The sequence below is a fragment of the Oncorhynchus keta genome, chromosome 7, assembly GCF_023373465.1.
Source record: "Oncorhynchus keta strain PuntledgeMale-10-30-2019 chromosome 7, Oket_V2, whole genome shotgun sequence".
NCBI lineage: Eukaryota > Metazoa > Chordata > Actinopteri > Salmoniformes > Salmonidae > Oncorhynchus > Oncorhynchus keta.
The window spans coordinates 27,868,341-27,890,636 of NC_068427.1; the positions used below are offsets into that span (position 1 = coordinate 27,868,341).

A 22,296-nucleotide genomic window follows, 5' to 3' on the forward strand; every position below is an offset into this window, starting at 1 on the left:
CATACCACTCAATTATTCAGTATTTTTCTCAGTGAATTTCAAACTCTTACCAATGTGTAAAAATGTAAAGTTCCCATCAAGTGAAGATATTCTAAAAATACTGAATATTTATCCAAACTATCCTCAGTGAATTAAAATGAGTTTATATCATTTTTGTTCTGCCCTGAAAATGTACATAGTAGATATCTCCCAATCAATGCCTTTTATTGTAGAGAAAATGAGAGAATGGTTTCTGTCCACCTTGTCCAAAAAGTGTAATTAAAACAGTCATCATCATCATCAACCCAGACAGGTTACCATTATCAGACACTCTTTCCTCTCAGAAAGAGATGTAGGCTAATTATCTCTCTCTCCCACCTGCTGTCCTGATGAGCCTCTTGTTCTCTATATCCTCCCCTTCTCTCTCTATCCTCCCTCCCTCTCTCTCACACACTCACTCCTTTCCTCCCTCTCCTCCCGCTCTGATCACCTCAATCATTAACTCACACCCCTCTGTGTCTGCACACCGAACACACACACACACACACACACACAAACAATGCAAACACACACTCAGATCTGTTAGGATGAATGACAAGACCACTGTTGGTAAAGCAAAGTGAGACAGATAATGACATCATCATCAGCATTAACAATAACAGTAATAAAAATAGTTATTAAAGAAAAAATAATAGTAATAAAAATGATGTGATAATCTAAAAATAATTTAGCTTGATAAGTAATCAAAATAAAGATATAGTGCAACTTGGTGAAATAAAACATTTATTTTCACTTAATTTTAACATTGTGTCATGAATCACATGTACGTACAACTTAATAAAACACGTTTTCCAATTTCAAAATGACTATAGTAAGTGCCTATTAGAGTGGTAATCAGCAGTAGAAACAATAACCAAGCTGTTGCCCCACCCCTGATTGGGTAATAAGCTGAGAGATGGGGCTGGAGAAATTGAACCATTCTCAAAGTCATAGACAGAGCTATGGATGCAAGGACTGATCATCCATGATATCTTGCTGCGGGTGATTCTCTGATCCACCTCTACGCAGAAGACACCATTCTGTATACATCTGGCCCTTCTTTGGACACTGTGCTAATAAACCTCCAAACGAGCTTCAATGCCATACAACACTCCTTGCGTGGCCTCCAACTGCTCTTAAACGCTAGTAAAACTAAATGCATGCTTTTCATAGGATCGCTGCCCTCACCCGCCCGCCCGACTAGCATCACTACTCTGGATGGTTCTGGCTTAGAATATGTGGGCACCTACAAATACCTAGGTGTCTGGCTAGACTGTAAACTCTCCTTCCAGACTCACATTAAGCATCTCCAATCCAAAATTAAATCTAGAATTGGCTTCATATTTCTCAACAAAGCCTCCTTTACTCATGCTGCCAAACATACCCTCGTAAAATTGACTATCCCACCGGTCCTCGACTTCGGCGATGTCATTTACAAAATAGCCTCCAACACTCTACTCAGCAAATTGGATGCAGTCTATCAGAGTGTCATCCGTTTTGTCACCAAATCCCCATATACCACCCATCACTGCGACCTGTATGCTCTCGTTGGCTGGCCCTCGCTACATATTCGTCGCCAGACCCCTGGTTGGTCATCTATAAGTCTATGCTAGGTAAAGCTCCGCCTTATCTCAGCTCACTGGTCACGATAACACCCACCCGTAGCACGCGCTCCAGCAGGTATATCTCACTGGTCATCCCCAAAGCCAACACCTCATTTGGCCGCCTTTCCTTCCAGTTCTCTGCTGCCAATGACTGGAACGAATTGCAAAAATCGCTGAAGTTGGAGACTTATATCTCCCTCACTAACTTTAAGCAGCTACCTGAGCAGCTTACTGATCGCTGCAGCTGTACATAGTCCATCTGTAAATAGTCCATCCAATCTACCTACCTCATCCCCATATTGCTTTTATTTACTTTTTTGCTCTTTTGCACACCAGTATCTCTACTTGCACATCATCATGTGCACATCTATCACTCCAGTGTTAATTTGATAAATTGTAATTACTTCGCTACTATGGCCTATTTATTGCCTTACCTCCTCACGCCATTTGCACACACTGTATATAGACTTTTTCTATTGTGTTATTGACTGTACATTTGTTTATTCCATGTGTAACTCTGTGTTGTTGTTTGTGTTGCACTGCTTTGCTTTATCTTGGCACACACAGAATGGAAGCTCAGTTTCCCACCACAAAACACCAGAAATTGGCCAAAAAGAGTAGAACCAGCTCACCTGATTTTACATATAATAATTTGATTATAAGATGTTCAATGTTTATTTTGAACAAATTATTCAAAAAGGAATAGATTCACCATATTAAAATGAGAGTTTAGTTCATATAACAGGGTTGACCTTAAAATGAGAGTTTAGTTCATATAACAGGGTTGACCTTAAAATGAGAGTTTAGTTCATATAACAGGGTTGACCTTAAAATGAGAGTTTAGTTCATATAACAGGGTTGACCTTAAAATGAGAGTTTAGTTCATATAACAGGGTTGACCTTAAAATGAGAGTTTAGTTCATATAACAGGGTTGACCTTAAAATTAGAGTTTAGTTCATATAACAGGATTGACCTTAAAATGAGAGTTTAGTTCATATAACAGGGTTGACCTTAAAATGAAGGACAGGTCTTGTTTAACATTAAAATCTAATTTATTTACCTTAAAATAACATGAAATAAATAACAGAGATGACTTTGTCCAAAGCAATAAAATAACTAGGGTTTTACAATGATAGTAAAAACTTGGAGAAATGTTGTGGTTATAAGAGGGTTAAACTCGTCCTAGAAGTCACAGACGATGCATGAAGTCACAGAGAGACATGGCAAAACGCCCATTCTTGGCACTTTAGCAAGTGTGGTCTATATTAAAGGGCTCTTCATTTAGTATAACAGGCATTTAAAATGCAAAATGGACTTATTTTGTGGACCGACTCAGGTGTACTTTCAGTTTTCACACACGACACACGACACACACACACACACACACGACACACGACACACGACACACGACACACGACACACGAACACACACACACGCACACACGCACACACACACACACACACACACACACACACACACACACACACACACACACACACACACACACACACACACACACACACACACACACACACACACACACACACACACACACACACACACACACACACACACACACACACACACACACACACACACACCTCTCTCAGTAAGATCACCTAGAACACACACGCTCATTTAAAAAATATAGTATTTCTCTGAATCTTCTGATAGGCTGATTTGCTCTACAGCTTCATCAACGTTGGAAAGCTGTGACAATGTCTCTGAGCCAGCAGCACGTCTTCTCCTGACGCAAATGAAAACACAGACCAGACTAATCCCCACCATCACCATTGGAGCCAAGCAGACAAATGGGCCGACTCTGTCTCTTTCAGGTACCCAGCTGACATCCAGCTTGTTGTCCAGACTGAGGTGGGAGGCAGTGCAGGTGTAGTTGTGTGTCTCTCTCAGTTCCTCTTTACTGATCTCCAGACTCTTCCTCATCTGGTACGTCCCATCTCCATTGGGCAGCAGCTGCCCCCCAGTCAGCTCCTGTTCCGCTATTAGCTGGCCGTCTCTCAGCAGGGCCAGGTTGATGTGTCGGGGATAGAAACCAAAGGATAAACAGCTCACACGGGCCCCTCTAGAAACTGCTTTCTTTATGAGCCTGACTCTGGGATGCACGTTACCCATCACAATGCTGCTCTCTCTCCAGATATGCAAAGAGGAATGTAAATATTTTGAAATATAACCTTGTCTTGCCCCATGATAACCAAGGTTCTCCAGTATAGTATGTAGAATGAGTCATGTTGTAAGCCAATCTATCTGCAACAATCCCATTGAATGTGTCTCTGAACAGGAGAAGGGCCGGTTCACCATTATCCAACGTCTCAGAGCCAGTCATTCTCTGCTGAACGTGAACACCCTCTGTGAAATGAAAGTGGCGTTTGCGGTCAGATGATCTCTCCTTCATAGTGTTGAGCATGTCTCCGTAAACATAGTGAGCATAGACCTGAGCTGTGTTTTCTCTTGTTTTGTCTGGGACATAGTGTCCTGTGTGGACAAGCTGATAATTGTTGGAGTCATAGTAACACATTTGGTCACCTGATCTGAAAAGACATGATAGGGTGTGTACTGAACATCACCTGGTTCTCACACTTATCTTCATATGTATGTATCTCGCTGCAAACAAACAGACCTATCTTACTCCTTAACATTATCAGATTGCATAGATAATAGTATAATATGTTCGTATTGTAAATATCTACACTTACCTCCAGTGGTGTACAATGTTAAAACAAACAGAAAGACAAGCAGTGTGCCCATGGAGTGTGTTCCAGTATTCTCTCTTATAAGCCTGCCAGACTTTCACTTGCTCTTACCTAAAATCTGTACTTGCTTGGTTGTTGAACTGTTGAAACAAATTCATAGGCCAAGTATTATGTGGTGGTAGGGATTTAATACATGAAACACTGATGAGGATGAGAAAGAGTTAGGCTGCATGCTGCACACACACACGTCTCCCTCCAACAGTCTGTTTACAGATAGGGGCACAGTAGAATCAGATCACAAATGGCCATTTCCATCGAATAAACAAAAACATGAAAACCATGTGAAGTTCATAGGAGCATATCAAATTGAGTGTCAAATCAAATCTAAGAGTCTTTATATTGGGGAAATCATTTGAACAACACAGACAATCCCCTGGTCACCTACAGAGACCTGCCAAGAGAAAAGATGTTAAGAGCCACATGCCTTTCAATGCATGACTTTGAACACCTTGAAATGCATTCATTCGGTTTGATTGGTGACATTACAACTGTAATTTTCACATGAGGACAAGTGCAGTTTTTCCATAAGCTTTTCATTAATAACTTGTGATTTTATCACTTGACATATCAGTTATGTAGTGGGAAGGATCCTATAAAACAAGTCAGTGTGAATCATGTACCACTTTGAATAAATAAATACTGTGCCTCTGAAGATTTGTGTTTGATCATGAAAATACAAAACAGGCTGGATGTCTAAACAAAGCCAATTCTGAATGTCAATACCGTTTTAGATTCATTCTCATCTATGATAACATTCTAGAACTGAGTTATCACTCATCAAAGTCTGGTATCCGGGGTAATCTGGCTGTATAATTGATTAAGTGGCTCTTGTAGAATGTTGACAACTGTATAGAACACATTGTATTGCTAAGATGATCATACTTAACTTAATAGCTACACTCACCGACAAAGGATACATTTTATTCCTCATGTTGGCCCTGGGCAAACTGGTAAGTTTACTCTTACTATAGCTGCACTTCTCCACATGTCCAGATTTATAGTGCTTTTCTCCCCTTTTAATGCTCATACGCTCGTCTTTGAAAAAATGCCATAATGTCTGAAATAGACACCAAAGTCGACATATTGTACAAATAATTATCTAGGCTAAGTAATACAAAATTATTTTATGATCTTCTGTTCTGCTAACCAGCGAAAGTGTAGTCAGTGGCTAGCTAAGACAGAGAAAGGGGATGTAAGAAGTTAATAGATTGAACACAGGTCTCTGATCGTGCTGGTGAACGGGAGCTGACAGTGTCGGCTAGAGATGACGTGCAGGAGCTTCCTGCAGGATTTTGTAGTTTTGCCGGGGTCTTCTCTGTTGCTAAATAGCATTTAGAATTTTGAGAGTAAATTGAGGCAAATATATTGATAAAACTGTCTGGAATGTCCTTGTCCCATCGTGCTCTAGTGACTCCTGTGGCGGGCCGAGCGCAAGCAGTTGTATGGTGTTTCCTCCAACACATTGGTGCGGCTGGCTTCCGGGTTAAGCGAGAAGTGTCAAAAAGAAGTGCGGCTTGGCAGAGTCGTGTTTCAGAGGACGCATGGCTCTCGACCTTCTCCTCTCCCGAGTCCGTACCGTACGGGAGTTGCAGTGATGGGACAAGACTAACTAATAACTACAAATTAGGGAGAAAAAGGGGTAAGAAAACCCCCAAAAATTCTAAACCAAATGCCAGGCATCTCACCTGGACCCCTCCAGAAATATCTCTGTTTATTATCCTTACTCTGGGATAAACTTTACGATTCATACAATTGTTTTCTTTCTTCAATGAGCTTACGCAAATAGGAAGGCAAGAGTTCTAAACAAACATTTTTACATATGCTAGCTTTATCTCATCCCACCAGTTTTTGCTAGTTCATACAGTAGCTCCATTCTGTTTCTTTTTTATCCTGAAAAAGTATTTGACGATTACAAGCATATCCATAACAAGATGCAGCCACCGTTATGCTTTAAAATATATAGAGATGTACTGAGTAATGCGTTGCATTGGATTTTCCCCAAACATAACCCTTTGCATACAGGACAAAATGTTATTTGCTTTGCCACAGCAAATCAAATCAAATCAAATGTATTTATATAGCCCTTCTTACATCAGCTGGTATCTCAAAGTGTGTAGAAGCACGTTGGCTAGGAAAAACTCCCTAGAAAGGCCAAAACCTAGAAAGAAACCTAGAGAGGAACCAGGCTATGAGGGGTGGCCAGTCCTCTTCTGGTTGTGCCGGGTGGAGATTATAACAAAACATGTCCAAGATGTTCAAATGTTCATAAATGACCGGCATGGTCAAATAATAATAGTCACAGTAGTTGTCGAGGGTGCATTAGGGGGGCATGTTTTGCAGTATTACTTTAATGCCTTTTTGCAAACAGGATGCATGTTTTGCAGTATTACTTTAATGCCTTTTTGCAAACAGGATGCATGTTTTGCAGTATTACTTTAATGCCTTTTTGCAAACAGGATGCATGTTTTGCAGTATTACTTTAATGCCTTTTTGCAAACAGGATGCATGTTTTGGAATATTTGTATTATGTACACGCTTACTTCTATTCACTCTGTCAATTAGGTTAGTATTGTGGAGTCATTTCAAAGTTGTTGATCCATCCTCAGTTTTTTCCTATCACAGCCATTAGACTCTACCACTGATATAAAGTCACCATTGGCATCATGGTGAAATCCCTGAGCGGTTTCCTTCCTCACCGGCAACTGAGTTAGGAAGAATGCCTGTATCTTTGTAGTGACTTGGTGTAATGCTTTTTTTTTTTTCCTATCTACCAATAAGCGCCCTTTGCGAGGCATTGGAAAACCTCCCTGGTCTTTGTGGTTGAATCTGTTTGAAATTCACTGCTCGACTGAGGGACCTTACAGATAACTATAGTATGTGTAGGATACAGAGATGAGGTATTCATTCAAAAATCATGCTAAACACTATTATTGCACACAGAGTGAGTCCATGCAACTTATTATGTGACATTTTTACAACTGAACTTATTTAGGTTTTCATAACAAAGGGGTTGAATACTTATTGACTGAAGAATTTTAATTTTGAATTAATTTGTAAACATTTTGATAAACCACTTTGACATTCTAGGTTATTAGGGGTAGGCCACAACAAAACATCTATAAGCAATGCATTTTTATTCAGACTGTAATACGACAACATTTAGAAAAAGCCAAGTAGTGTGAATACTGTTGGCGCTGTATGTACCTCATCTCAAACATCAACGTATTTTGAACATTATCATCCTGCAGGATATAGCATGTAATGTGTTGTTTATAATATTATAGAGTAAGGAACAATATCCTTGGAAACTGGATTGCATCACAATCAGTATGAAAACACAATTGGAGACATCATTTTTGGAAATGTTATTGACAAGGCAGCGTAATGGTAGCTGGCAAATGAGTGTAAGAGTGGTTACTAACTAACTGTGACTAACTAGTTAACTAACTAACTTGGCGAACTGAGGTCTAACAATTCCCCTATTTACAGCTAGTTAGCCACTGCACAAATTTTAACTCGCAATTGTAACACTGTTTCCAAAACTGATAAGGTGTCTCCACTAATGTTGACTTTTTAAAGTTTGTCTCCAATTTCCAAGCACATTATTACTCACTTCGGATTTATAACATCATTAATGACATTAAGTAAACAGTCCGCCTTACCTGCATTTACAGTGGTGTACAATGAAAACACAAAAAAGGCACGCAGTGTGCCCATGGTTTGAGAGTGTTCCTCACTTTTCTAGTAGCCTTTTGTGCCTGGTTTCTAAGCTCTCAAATAAGCCTGCCAGACTTTAATTTTCTCTTACCAAAAGAAGGATACATGTGGGGTAGTTGAACTGGTCAAACAACATTATGGTCCAAGTATCGAATGGAAGAAGGGATCAAGCCGCTTTAGAACATTCGACACCAGAAAGAAATAGGTTTCAATTATACATTTTTCACTAAAATGTCCCTCTGCTGATTTAGGCATTTAGTGCACAACTATGTGCCCATTGACCAGTTTGCTCATCATATCTTAATGCTGACCATGTCTAAAAGCTGACCATGTCTTAATGCTTAATGTGTGTTCTCCTTGAGGATCGTGATGAGTCTGAGATCTGTACTACCTGAGAAAACAAACCCGCACGCAGCTCTCCCTCCTTTGGCCTGTTCGTTAATAGGTGCTAAATCCCTGAGTCATACTGGCCTGTCATATTACAGCAAGGGTAGGAGGGGAGAGGAGGAAGGAGTTGAAGGTGGGTGGAGGTGAAGAAGGGAGGTCCTGCCTGGAGAATATAGGGGCAGAGTCCACAGACTGTTCTCTAACTGGAGCAACAGTCATCCCGGTGCCTTGCAGTAGTTGCCATGCAGCGACAGTGTGTGTGTTTGTGCATCAAAAGGAGGGACACCAATTTCCAGGATCCTCCAGGACCTCTATACCAGGTGGTGTTAGAGGATCACTGGGGCCAAACTTCCTGCCATCCAGGTCCTCTATACAAGGCGGTGTTATAGGATCACTGGGGCCATACTCCCTGCCATCCAGGACCTCTATACCACGTGGTGTTATAGGATCACTGGGGCCAAACTCCCTGCCATCCAAGTCCTCTATACCAGGTGGTGTTATAGGATCACTGGGGCCAAACTCCCTGCCATCCAGGACCTCTATACCAGGCGGTGTTATAGGATCACTGGGGCCAAACTCCCTGCCATCCAGGACCTCTATACCAGGTGGTGTTATAGGATCACTGGGGCCAAACTCCCTGCCATCCAGGACCTCTATACCAGGCGGTGTTATAGGATCATTGGGGCCAAACTTCCTGCCATCCAGGACCTCTATACCAGGCAGTGTTATAGGATCACTGGGGCCAAACTTCCTGCCATCCAGGACCTCTATACCAGGCGGTGTTATAGGATCACTGGGGCCAAACTTCCTGCCATCCAGGACCTCTATACCAGGTGGTGTTATAGAATCACTGGGGCCAAATTTCCTGCCATCCAGGACCTCTATACCAGGTGGTGTTATAGGATCACTGGGGCCAAACTTCCTGCCATCCAGGACCTCTATACCAGGCGGTGTTATAGGATCACTGGGGCCAAACTTCCTGCCATCCAGGACCTCTATACCAGGCGGTGTTATAGGATCACTGGAGCCAAACTTCCTGCCACCCAGGACCTCTATACCAGGCGGTGTTATAGGATCACTGGGGCCAAACTTCCTGCCATCCAGGACCTCTATACCAGGCGGTGTTATAGGATCACTGGGGCCAAACTTCCTGCCATCCAGGACCTCTATACCAAGCGGTGTTATAGGATCACTGGGGTCAAACTTCCTGCCATCAAGGACCTCTATACCAGGCGGTGTTATAGGATCACTGGGGCCAAACTTCCTGCCATCCAGGACCTCTATACCAGGCGGTGTTATAGGATCACTGGGGCCAAACTTCCTGCCATCCAGGACCTCTATACCAGGCGGTGTTATAGGATCACTGGGGCCAAACTTCCTGCCATCCAGGACCTCTATACCAGGCGGTGTTATAGGATCACTGGGGCCAAACTTCCTGCCATCCAGGACCTCTATACCAGGCAGTGTTATAGGATCACTGGGGCCAAACTTCCTGCCATCCAGGACCTCTATACCAGGCGGTGTTATAGGATCACTGGGGCCAAACTTCCTGCCATCCAGGACCTCTATACCAGGCGGTGTTATAGGATCACTGGGGCCAAACTTCCTGCCATCCAGGACCTCTATACCAGGCAGTGTCAGAGGAAGGCCGCTGCTGCTACTCCCGTTTATTATATATCCTGATTGAATAGTCACTTTAACTCCTACACACATACTGTATTACCTCAATTACCTCGTACCCCTGCACTTTGACTCGTACTGGTACTCCTTGTATATCGCCTCCTTATTGTTTTTACTGTGTTACTATTCCCCTTTTTATTTCGCAACTACTTGTCTTGCTTTTTAACTCTTTTAGCACTGTTGGGAATGGGCTCTTAAGTAAGCATTTCACTGTAAAGTCTACACCTGTTGTATTTGGCGCATGTGACCAATAAAATTTGTCCTGCAGGCTTGCCTACACTTAGCTCAGAGCTCTCAGCCTCCCGCTGGTCCTTGTCTTCGGCAGCAGTGTCGTGCTTCCCTCCGCCCTCCTCCCCCTCCTCCCTCCCTCCCTCCCCCTCCCTCCCTCCCTCCCTCCCTCCCTCCCTCCCTCCCTCCCTCCCTCTCGTCTGTCTGTTATGGTGTTGTTGTGGTCTCCTGATCGCTACCAGTTTCCTGCAGCCAAAACAGGAATTTGTCAGAGCTCTCGGCCCCATGAAACCTTATCGAAATACATCAACCGTGACCACTTAGGGGGCAATTGTGACAGTTGGTGAGGAGGGGGAGACAGAGGGGGAGACAGGGAGAGAGAGAGGGAGACGGAGGGAGTGGTGTAATTAACTGTTTGCACGGCTGCTCACCTGCAGGTCTGCTGCCTAGATTTGGGCCCCACTGGCTCGCTAAGTAAGTATTTGCACGCAAACTAGTGATATTTGATCCACCCCAGTGTCAAGTGCTTCCATAACGTAAAAAATTGAAGAGCGGGAGATTCTCCCGAGCCTCTCAGCTGGCAGTTTGATTCAGATTTTATTACCCGGGCTGCTTCTATAATAAGCAGGAACTGTCCTGTCGCATTAGGCACGCTAGGCGGCACAACCCGTACAGCACACACCCTACACACACACACACACACACACACACACACACACACACACACACACACACACACACACACACACACACACACACACACACACACACACACACACACACACACACACACACACACACACACACACACACACACACACCACTTAGCCAGAGGAAATTGACTCTCCCTCCACCAGCCTCTCCTCTAGTGGACTAGCAGACTTAACCCCTTTATATCCATCTCGCTCTCTCTCCCCCAACTCTCTATCGCTCTCTCTCTCTCCCCCTCTCTCGCTCTCTCTCTCTCTCTCTCTCTCTCTCTCTCTCCCCCCTCTCTCTCTTGCTCTCTCTCTCCCCTCTCTCTCTCGCTCTCACCCCCCCCTCTCTCTCTCTCTCTCGCTCTCTCTCTCTCTCTCTCTCTCCCCCTCTCTCTCTCTCTCTCTCTCTCTCTCTCTCTCTCTCTCTCGCTCTCTCTCTCTCTCCCCCCCTCTCTCCCTCTCTCTCTCTCTCTCTCTCTCTCTCTCTCTCTCTCTCTCTCTCTCTCTCTCTCTCTCTCTCGCTCTCTCTCTCTCTTTCTAGGGAGTTGGTGTCTCTCCATCAATTAAGTAGTCCAGACATCTCATTGGTCCTGAGTGTGCCTCTAAGGTCCTGGGTGTGTTACTATCTCCAAGGCAACAGACACACCCGTCCTGGTGCTGTGTCATCCTTTGTGGAGCTGTGAGGTAACATGTTAATTACACAGCAAAAAATGTCAGTCTTTCCACAAAAACTATTCATCTTTTATTTACAAAAGGTCCCTTTTAAATTCAAATCAAATCAAATGTTATTTATCACATGCGTCGAATACAACAAGTGTATGTATTTTTAAGAAAAATATTTAAAAAAAATAAGAAATAAATTAGCAGCAGTAAATTAACAGTAGCGAGGCTATATACAGGGGGCACCGGTACAGAGTCAATGTGCGGGGATACTGGTGGATGTTAAGTACTTGAAGTGGATCTTATGAATCTTATGAATAAAGCATTCATGTAGGCTTCATAATCACTGCATAAATGGGTCACATATCAGCTATAACCATATTTCATGCTCAATAAAATATATAAAATGTGAACAAATAAATGTACACACAGTTATGCCACATTATGAATCTTTATAGAGCATGATATACGGTTATAGATGATTTGTGAAGCATCTATGTAGTTCTTTTGAAGCCTATATGAAAGCTTCATAAGATGCACTTCAAATAAAGTGGGACCCAAACAAGTATTGAAATGTATTACTTTTGAGATTATTTTGCTTGTCCCAAATGGTAGAGCTTGTATAAAGTAATGTTATTTTGAGAATAAACAAAATGATCAGGCCAATGGGGTAACATTGGGAAAACACATATAGTTACTGTTAGATAACTGTAGATAGTTAGTGGTGTTTTCTCTCTTGACAAACTACTTCCAGGTCAGCAGGACTACTCATCGATGCAGAACTATGAGCAGAGAGCCCTGGGGTGTGTGTGTCTAACCCAGCCACGGAATGTGTGTGTGTGTGTGTGTGTGTGTGTGTGTGTGTGTGTGTGTGTGTGTGTGTGTGTGTGTGTGTGTGTGTGTGTGTGTGTGTGTGTGTGTGTGTGTGTGTGTGTGTGTGTGTGTGTGTGTGTCATGATACTATATTTACAGCAGGTCGCCTGGCAAAGTATCATCTCCTGCTGCAATAACTGGACTGAGACAGACATTATTATGTTGCAACAGTACAAGCCATGGAAATACCATCTCCACTCGATTTTACACAGTAGATTCTACTTTATAAATTCATTTTGTTCCTCTAAAGATACAGAATATAGAAAGCATTTTATTTGAATGTGCTTCTACACCTGCATTGCTTGCTGTTTGGGGTTTTAGGCTGGGTTTCTGTACAGCACTTTGAGATATCAGCTGATGTACGAAGGGCTTTATAAATACAATTTGATTGATTGATTGATTGACTGAATTACATCTGGAAGATGTTTAAATTATTCATTTCTTTCAGTTAGTAACCTGTTATTTGTCCAGCTATGTTAACTGCAACTTTTTTCTGTTGTTATATTATGAACCTAATATAGAATTCTATATAGTGATGTTAGTGGATCATTTCACATCATGTTCATACTATTTCTAGTTTTGATAACTCTTCGTGCGTAATAGGGCTGTTCAATTTGTCTCATAGTGTATGTATTTAGTTATCATGGCAGTGTTCGGTTTTGGGAGGCTTTGGTAACAATGGCTATATTTAACTGGACTGATGAAACAGTGTTTCTCCCGCAGTGTGCAGTAGCCTTAGGCGGGCTGGCTGGCTGCCTGCCTGCTGATTTAGGCGATAAAGAGAGGCAACAGTCTGAGACCGCTTCACACAGGGGACAACAAATGCAGGAATCAGCCAAAAACGTGTTATATGAACCAGAATAAAAATACCTTAGCATTTCAAGTAACTTTTTTACAGCTCTGGAAAATTGACCATTGTTTGGTGTAAATAGGACAAGTGATTGCATATGCATTACACATTTTTGGGGATGTTACGCAAGAGGAGCCTTTCAGCTAATTCCATCAAAGCCCTGAGAGTAGGTTTAGTTTATAATTGGACATCTTTATTTCAGTGTGTTTTTCAGCAGTGTTTCCTCTGTGTAGAGCAGCGCTTAGCCAATGGGAATCGGAGTGATAATACATCTCATTCTCCACAGCACTGAGTTTGACCCAGCACCAGCCTCCATGACGGATCAGCCAGGGTGTTTAGCCTTCCAGCACTGTGGATCACATTATGAAAGATACACACACACACACACCCACACACACATACACACAGCACATCCTTTCATTTCACAGACTTATGGTTTGTCTCTGTTTGGAGTTGACGCCCAACCACCTACTGTCACTTTAAGACACTCTGACTCACCTACACAGATGCGCTCAAGGGGCTGTGAGTGTGACTGTGTGTGTTTGTGACTGTGTGTGTGTGACTTTGTGTCTTCATGTTATAGCAAACTCCTTGCTTTAGTCCTGCTCTTCCTCAGCTTTTTCTCAGTTCATAGTGACAAGGCACAGAAGTACTGTAGCTGGTGGGGATAGCAGGCAATCAGACAGGCACAGAAGTACTGTAGCTGGTGGGAATAGCAGGCAATCAGACAGGCACAGAAGTACTGTAGCTGGTGGGAATAGCAGGCAATCAGACAGGCACAGAAGTACTGTAGCTGGTGGGAATAGCAGGCAATCAGACAGGCACCAAAGTACTGTAGCTGGTGGGAATAGCAGGCAATCAGACAGGCACAGAAGTACTGTAGCTGGTGGGAATAGCAGGCAATCAGACAGGCACAGAAGTACTGTAGCTGGTGGGAATAGCAGGCAATCAGACAGGCACAGAAGTACTGTAGCTGGTGGGAATAGCAGGCAATCAGACAGGCACAGAAGTACTGTAGCTGGTGGGAATAGCAGGCAATCAGACAGGCACCAAAGTACTGTAGCTGGTGGGAATAGCAGGCAATCAGACAGGCACCGAAGTACTGTAGCTGGTAGGAATAGCAGGCAATCAGACAGGCACAGAAGTTTTCACCAGCATGCTTTTGAGTCTAAACTCCTCCAACTTTATACTGCATTATTAAATTGCATATGAATTATTCAACAACCTTCATATAAAACAAATGTTTTGCAACTTGCACCTACAAACGTGAGGAGAAACATTTACCCTATAGAAGGATAAATAATTAGAAGAGTGTATTACTTCAGTTTATGTCTATACTTTCTATATTGTAGTTTACCTGCTGGCAGCAAATGGAGTGTGTGTCTCCCTGGGGTGCTGATGGTGCTCTACACACAAACACACACACACACACACACACACACACACACACACTGATGGTACTGTATCCCTCTGTGCACAATGGAGCACTTCACACACACCTTTAATGACATCTCTCCATTCTGAACACCAGTTTAGAGATCATCATGGTCTGGATGGAGTCAAAGCAGTGCTGTGTGTGTGTGTGTGTGTGTGTGTGTGTGTGTGTGTGTGTGTGTGTGTGTGTGTGTGTGTGTGTGTGTGTGTGTGTGTGTGTGTGTGTGTGTGTGTGTGTGTGTGTGTGTGTGTGTGTGTGTGTGTGTGTGTGTGTGTGTGTGAGAAAGAGAGCATGACGCTGTCGGCGGCGGGACGGCGGGCAGTGGCGTCAGAATGGGCTGTGGGTCACATGGTCGAGTTACTCACACCTTCCTGCACACTTTAAGGAGGCATCCAGGAAGCCTGCTAGATGCACGCAGCACAAACACACTGATGTATACGCACGCACTCAAACACACATAGACACTTAAAAGCACGCCGACTACTGTACATTCTGTTAACTATGGGTGCTTTAGTCTATATTTAGTACGGAGCAATTTACAGTCTGCTCCTGCCCAGAGATCTTGACGTAAAATCTAGACAGGGCTTTTATAGTTTAGAAAACACAAATGTCTTCAAATTATTTTTAAACCTTTAGGGCAAGACCAAGGAGAAAGATGGACTGCCTTTCACATTAAATAATTCCTTCTGTGAAAGTTCACAAGTCATTTCCTAGATAATCTGTGAGAGATGTATTTCATATTATAAAGTGAGTGGTTTGAGCCCTGAATGCTGCTTGCCTGACAGCCATGGTGTATCAGGTCACGAATATGACAAAACATGTATTTTTACTGCTCGAACCATAAACTGGTTACCAACTTAAGAACAGCGTTGCGTCGTGCCTAAGAACAACCCTTAGCCGTGGTATATTGGCCATATACCACACCCCCTTGCTTAAATACCTCACGGCTACTGTCTCTCAGTGCTTTTAGCTCTCTCCTCTCTCCTCTCTCCTCTCTCCTCTCTCCTCTCTCCTCTCTCCTCTCTCCTCTCTCCTCACATGCAATAAAGTTTGCTGCCTCATGTGGGGGATCTCTCCTTCCTTTTGAAGCCGTAACCTTTTTTTGGTCCATAATTTAAACATTTACTTTACTTGCTTCTGCGTGCGCTGCCCTCGTGCATTTTTAAAGGCTGGGCATTGAGGGATTTTCTGTAATGCTCTCATGCTTTGTTCTGATCACGCAAGGTGCTGCTCTCCCACAGAACGGGAACACGGGCATACATGCACATTCTCACACACGTACTTACGCGTCTGCATGCGCACACACACACACACGGTGTGTAGCAGTCTGTTTGCAGGGTGAAGTGTGTCTTGTCTTCTCCTCTATGGTATTTAAGCCAGGTGACAAGCTGAGATCAGACATGCTAGTCAGGTTCAAGTAAAGATTGGCTCCCTTCTAGTTGTGGAGAAAACATCCAACAAACCAGTCAGACTTGATAGTGAAAATCATTTTATATTCATCCATCATGTAGAATATTGTTGGAGAGGAGTACAGTCGATAAAATATCAGTTATAAAACTATAACTTCCGTTTTCTCTCAACTTTATCATAGAATATTTGTTTATTATTATTATTATTACTTTATTATTTTAATCTTGTTTTATTCAAATGTTTTGAATATTGTATTTGTATTTGTTGTTATTTTGTAGTCTATTCATGAATACTGCTTCACTGCTGTTTTATTCAACAGCTTGATATTTAGTAAAATGTCTGTATTTACCAAATTAATATATCACATTATATTTGTTTATTCATTTTACCACAAAAAATCACTTTTTCCTTTCAATATGTAGATCTTTGGAGGTAATTAGTAGTATTTTCTGGGGTGAATGTCAAATACAAGCATCAAAATTATGAATGTGTTTTTAGATTAAATACAGTGCAACAGGTTCATCACACATTTAGACAGAAATATATATGTTTAATTGTCACATACATCGGTAAGGTGCAGTGAAATGTGTTGTTTTACAGGGTTCAGCCATAGCAGTACGGTGCCCCTGGAGAAAATTAGGCTTAAGTGCTTTGCTCAAGGGCACATCAACAGATTTATTAACCTTGTCGGCTCAGTCATTCAAACCAGCAACCTTTTGGTTACTGGCCCAATACTGCTAGGCTACGTGCTGCCAAAAGGTACTTCTTGTAAACATGTAGTAACATACGGCAGTTTTACACCTGTGGGTTGCCATTACAGAGTTCCCGTTCTGTGGGAGAGCAGCACCTTGTGTGATCAGACCGAAGCAAGACGTGATAGAAAATCCCTCAATGCATTGACTTGCTGTCAAAATAAAGGTTCAAAAAAGATAAAACATGTTTTTTAAATGTAGCATCTTCTTCATGGCTTTTAGATTAAACAATTAGTCATCTCAAACTGAATTGTAAACACTCAGCACTCAGATTGTACCAAATGACCTATTTTATACTCATTTGACACATTTTTGTTGTTGGACTACTACTTTGGTTTGACTGTTTTCATGAAAGCCTCCTGCAGTGTTGGGATTCCTCTCCTCTGCGTGTGAGAGCATGCTCTAATGCTTTATTGCTGGCCTCATCCTATAATCAAATACAAATGAGATACATTTGTTGAGTTTATTTTTAGAAAATGCCTATAGTCATAGTTTTTGGAAATCCTTTTGAATAGATCTGTTGGTGTCATTTCCATATGCTGTAAGAAAGACCAGATGAGTTAATCAAACTGTCTCATTAACCCTCTCTCTTCTGTATTCTTCCCTCAGACTCTCGTCTCCCCTTCATCTGCTGTCATTTACATTCTCTACTAACATGTGAATTTAGGTCAACCTACAGTCTCCTCTCCAAATTCCCTCTCTCCTCTCTCACCCCTCTCTCACTCCTCTCTCACTCCTCGCGCCCACTCACTGGCTTCTCAGGAACACCAGGACAGAGGCATTTCACACCAGATAGTCTGATTGGGAGAGTGTTTAAAAGCAACAACAACAATGACATTATAGAGAGGGTTACAGAGGGGTAGAGAGGAGTAGAGGGGGTCATAGGAGCTTAGAGAAGAGGAGAGGGAATGAAGAAGGATCCTAGGGTGTGGGTTAGAATACAGGTCAACATTCTCTCCCCAGACAGCAAACACAGCTTCCAGTGCTAGCACCACACATACTAACAGACAGCCCTTCTGGACTAATTATGACACACACACACACACACACACACACACACACACACACACACACACACACACACACACACACACACACACACACACACACACACACACACACACACACACACACACACACACACACACACACACACACACACACACACACGCACACACACGCACACGCACACGCACACACACGCACACAAACCAAAGCGGGATTGAGTGAAGCAGTGTTGAGGGGTGTGTAATGTAATTGTAGGGGGAGATTCTCCATCTCTGGGGCTCAGTTGGAGAGCAGGTCCAATTACTCAGATTTACACACAACACCATCAATGACGTTTACAATGCACTCATGCTGTTTGTCTGAAGCTTATTCTCAACAACAAGCGTGAGTAAGACTATTTTATAATCCAATAGCTTGAATAGTTTTTTTTTATGAAAACCCCTCTGCAAATCTATATAATAGTGTTAAGATACAGCTGAAGTAGGAAGTTTACATACACCTTAGCCAAATACATTTAAACTCAGTTTTTCACAATTCCTGACATTTAATCCGAATAAAAATCCCCTGTTTTAGTTCAGTTAGGATCACCACTTCATTTTATGAATGTGAAATGTCAGAATAATAAAAGAGAGAATGATTTTTTTCAGCTTTTATTTCTTTCATCACATTCCCAGTGGGTCAGACGTTTACATACACTCAATTAGTATTTGGTAGCATTTCCTTTAAATTGTTTAACTTGGGTCAAACGTTTTGAATAGCCACAAGCTTCCCACAATAAGTTGGGTGAATTTTGGCCCATTCCTCTTGACAGAGCTGGTGTAACTGAGTCAGGTTTGTAGGCCTCCTTGTTCGCACACGCTTTTTCAGTTCTGCCCACAAATTGAATATAGGATGGAGGTCAGGGCTTTCTGATGGCCACTCCAACACCTTGACTTTGTTGTCCTTAAGCCATTTTGCCACAACTTTAGAAGTATGCTTGAGGTCATTGTCCATTTGGAAGACCCATTTGTGACCAAGCTTTAACTTCCTGACTGATGTCTTGAGATGTTTCTTTAATATATCCACAACATTTTTCTCCCTCATGATGCCATCTATTTTGTGAAGTGCAAAGCACCCCCAAAACATGAAACATAACGTTTCATCAGACCAGAGGACATTTCTCCAAAATGTCCAAATCTTTGTCCCCATGTGTAGTTGCAAACCATAATTTGGCTTTTTTTATGGCGGTTTTGGAGCAGTGGCTTGTTCCTTGCTGAGCGGCCTTTCAGGTTAAGTCGATATAGGAGTCGTTTTGCTGTGGATATAGATACTTTTGTACCTGTTTCCTCCAGCATCTTCACAAGGTCCTTTGCTGTTGTTCTGGGATTGATTTGCACTTTTCGCACTAAAGTACGTTCATCTCTAGGAGACAGAATGCATCTCCTTCCTGAGCGGTATGACAGCTCCTTGGTCCCATGGTGTTTATACTTGCGTACTATTGTTTGTACAGATGAACATGGTACCTTCAGGCGTTTGGAAATTGCTCCCAAGGATGACCCCTTTGAGGTCTTGGCTGATTTCTCCAACTTAATTTAAGTGTATGTAAACTTCTGACTTATATAAGTCTACAACAGTGGAAATTAGCATTCTAGCTACTTACAACCATCATGGAACTAGAAGAGAGAAATAAAACTCAGAAGGGCATGGGAAAAAATTGCAATTTTCAATACAAATAATCTCAAGCAGTTGAGTGATTACAGGGGGCTGAGGCTACACAGCTCAAACCGCTCATCAGACAAGATCACGCATGAGGGCAGAACCCGGGTGTGCGGGTGTGCGTGTGTGCGTGTGTGCGTGTGTGGGTGTGTGCGCCCGTGTGTGCGTGTGTGTGTGTGTGCGTGTGTGTGCGTGTGTGTGTGTGTGTGTGTGTGTGTGTGTGTGTGTGTGTGTGTGTGTGTGTGTGTGTGTGTGTGTGTGTGTGTGTGTGTGTGTGTGTGTGTGTGTGTGTGTGTGTGTGTGTGTGTGTGTGTGTGCGGGTGTGCGTGTGTTTCCTGCGGAGTCTTAAGGGTTTGAATGTTCTTATGTAGTGCTGTGAAGGTGACAAGGCAGCAGAGGGCTGACTGGAATGATGGCTCTGGCCTGCAATATCCTGCTGTCAACAGGACCCTGTCTATTACTCTACTAACACATCACAAACTATCACATCTCTTTGTTTTTCTGCCACTGTGATGGGTGGTGTCGGTTCCATCTCCATCTTCTGTTCTCTGTTTATTTCATTTGGATTGTTTGTCATTTTTCACGGTTAATTTAAAAAAAATTGCATTGGAATGGTAGACTCAGTTACTTGATCAACAACAGGTGGCCAACTAGAGGACTTTAGGGGAGTTATCTAGCGTTTTTCATCTGCATCTCAGGATACTATTATATTTTGTCCTTGTATCTATGGAGATGCATTTACCTGCCAAATGGGACGGAGAGAGGGGCTGCTGTCGTCAATTTCTAAACCATAATCGGGGCAGGGTAGAGGACAGAGTGAGGCAATGCTCACATCAACAGGAATGACACTGCTCTTCTGTGCTGCTGATCATATGTCCTTAATCAACTGTTATCCGGCCAGTCTGATGAGAGACGTGGTTACAACTACGAGACCGCTCAGAACTCCATATAGGAGACTGATGATCGCTGATCTACTGGCCGTGTCCTGCTCTATGCTATTCATGGGTATGACGTACTGTCCTTTGTTATGTTTTGTGAAACCTAAGTGGTGGGTGTTTCTATTTGTCTTATTTCACACATGTACAAGTGTGTATTAATACACGTGTGAATTGGAAATTCATTTTTTTTTTTTACATATCCCGCTCTCCCTGAGACACCCTCAGAGAGTCGGTCACAGCCAGGGTCTGCCATTATCATGGCGACCCTGGGGCAATTAGCTGTAAGTGCCTCAAATGCACATCAACAGATTTTTCACCTTGTCGGCTCAGGATTTGAACTAGCAGCACTAATAAGTATGTTTAGTAGCTTGGTTGACTGAATAGCCTAGGTCTACTCTGTGTATGTTTAACCACACCAAAAAATAGTCCCTCACAGGAAAAATAAAGTGATTATATTCTATCACAGCATGGCTGGAGGCCAGGCATGAGAGTAGGGGCTGGCAGGAGGAGAGGGGAGAGAGGAGATGTGATGGGATGGGCTGTACAGTATATTTGTGACAGTAAAAGAGACATTGGAAGGTAGTGGGCCAGTCCCTAAGCCTGGTCAGATCCAGTCAGGTCCAGCCTCTCCAGTCTCTCCTACTCCTTCTGTCTCCTACTCCTCCTGTCTCTCCTACTCCTCCTGTCTCTCCTACTCATCCTGTCTCCCCTACTCCTCCTGTCTCTCCTACTCCTCCTGTCTCTACTACTCCTCCTGTCTCTCCTACTCCTCCTGTCTCCCCTACTCCTCCTGTCTCTCCTACTCCTTCTGTCTCCCCTACTCCTCCTGTCTCTCCTACTCCTCCTGTCTCCCCTACTCCTCCTGTCTCTCCTACTCCTCCTGTCTCTACTACTCCTCCTGTCTCTCCTACTCCTCCTGTCTCTCCTACTCCTCCTGTCTCCCCTACTCCTCCTGTCTCCCCTATTCCTCCTGTCTCTCCTACTCCCCCTGTTTCCCCTACTCCTCATGTCTCTCCTACTCCTCCTGTCTCCCCTACTCCTCCTGTCTCTCCTACTCCTCCTGTCTCTACTACTCCTCCTGTCTCTCCTACTCCCACTGTCTCCCCTACTCCTCCTGTCTCCCCTATTCCTCCTGTCTCTACTACTCCTCCTGTCTCTCCTACTCCTCCTGTCTCTACTACTCCTCCTGTCTCTCCTACTCCTCCTGTCTCTACTACTCCTCCTGTCTCTCCTACTCCTCCTGTCTCTCCTACTCCCACTGTCTCCCCTACTCCTCCTGTCTCCCCTATTCCTCCTGTCTCTCCTACTCCCCCTGTCTCCCCTATTCCTCCTGTCTCTCCTGCTCCTCATGTCTCTCCTACTCCTCATGTCTCCTCTACTCCTCCTGTCTCCCCTATTCCTCCTGTCTCTCCTACTCCTCATGTCTCTCCTACTCCTCATGTCTCTCCTACTCCTCCTGTCTCCTCTACTCCTCCTGTCTCTCCTACTCCTCCTGTCTCTACTACTCCTCCTGTCTCCCCTATTCCTCCTGTCTCTCCTACTCCCCCTGTCTCTACTACTCCTCCTGTCT

The 22,296-nt window shown here is 43.2% G+C and overlaps 1 pseudogene; it reads right to left on the reverse strand.

The window, feature by feature from the left end:
* Positions 1-3,072: 3,072 nt before the first annotated feature.
* LOC118385838 (class I histocompatibility antigen, F10 alpha chain-like) lies at positions 3,073-4,160 on the reverse strand (annotated as a pseudogene).
* Between the last annotated feature and the right edge of the window lie 18,136 nt (positions 4,161-22,296).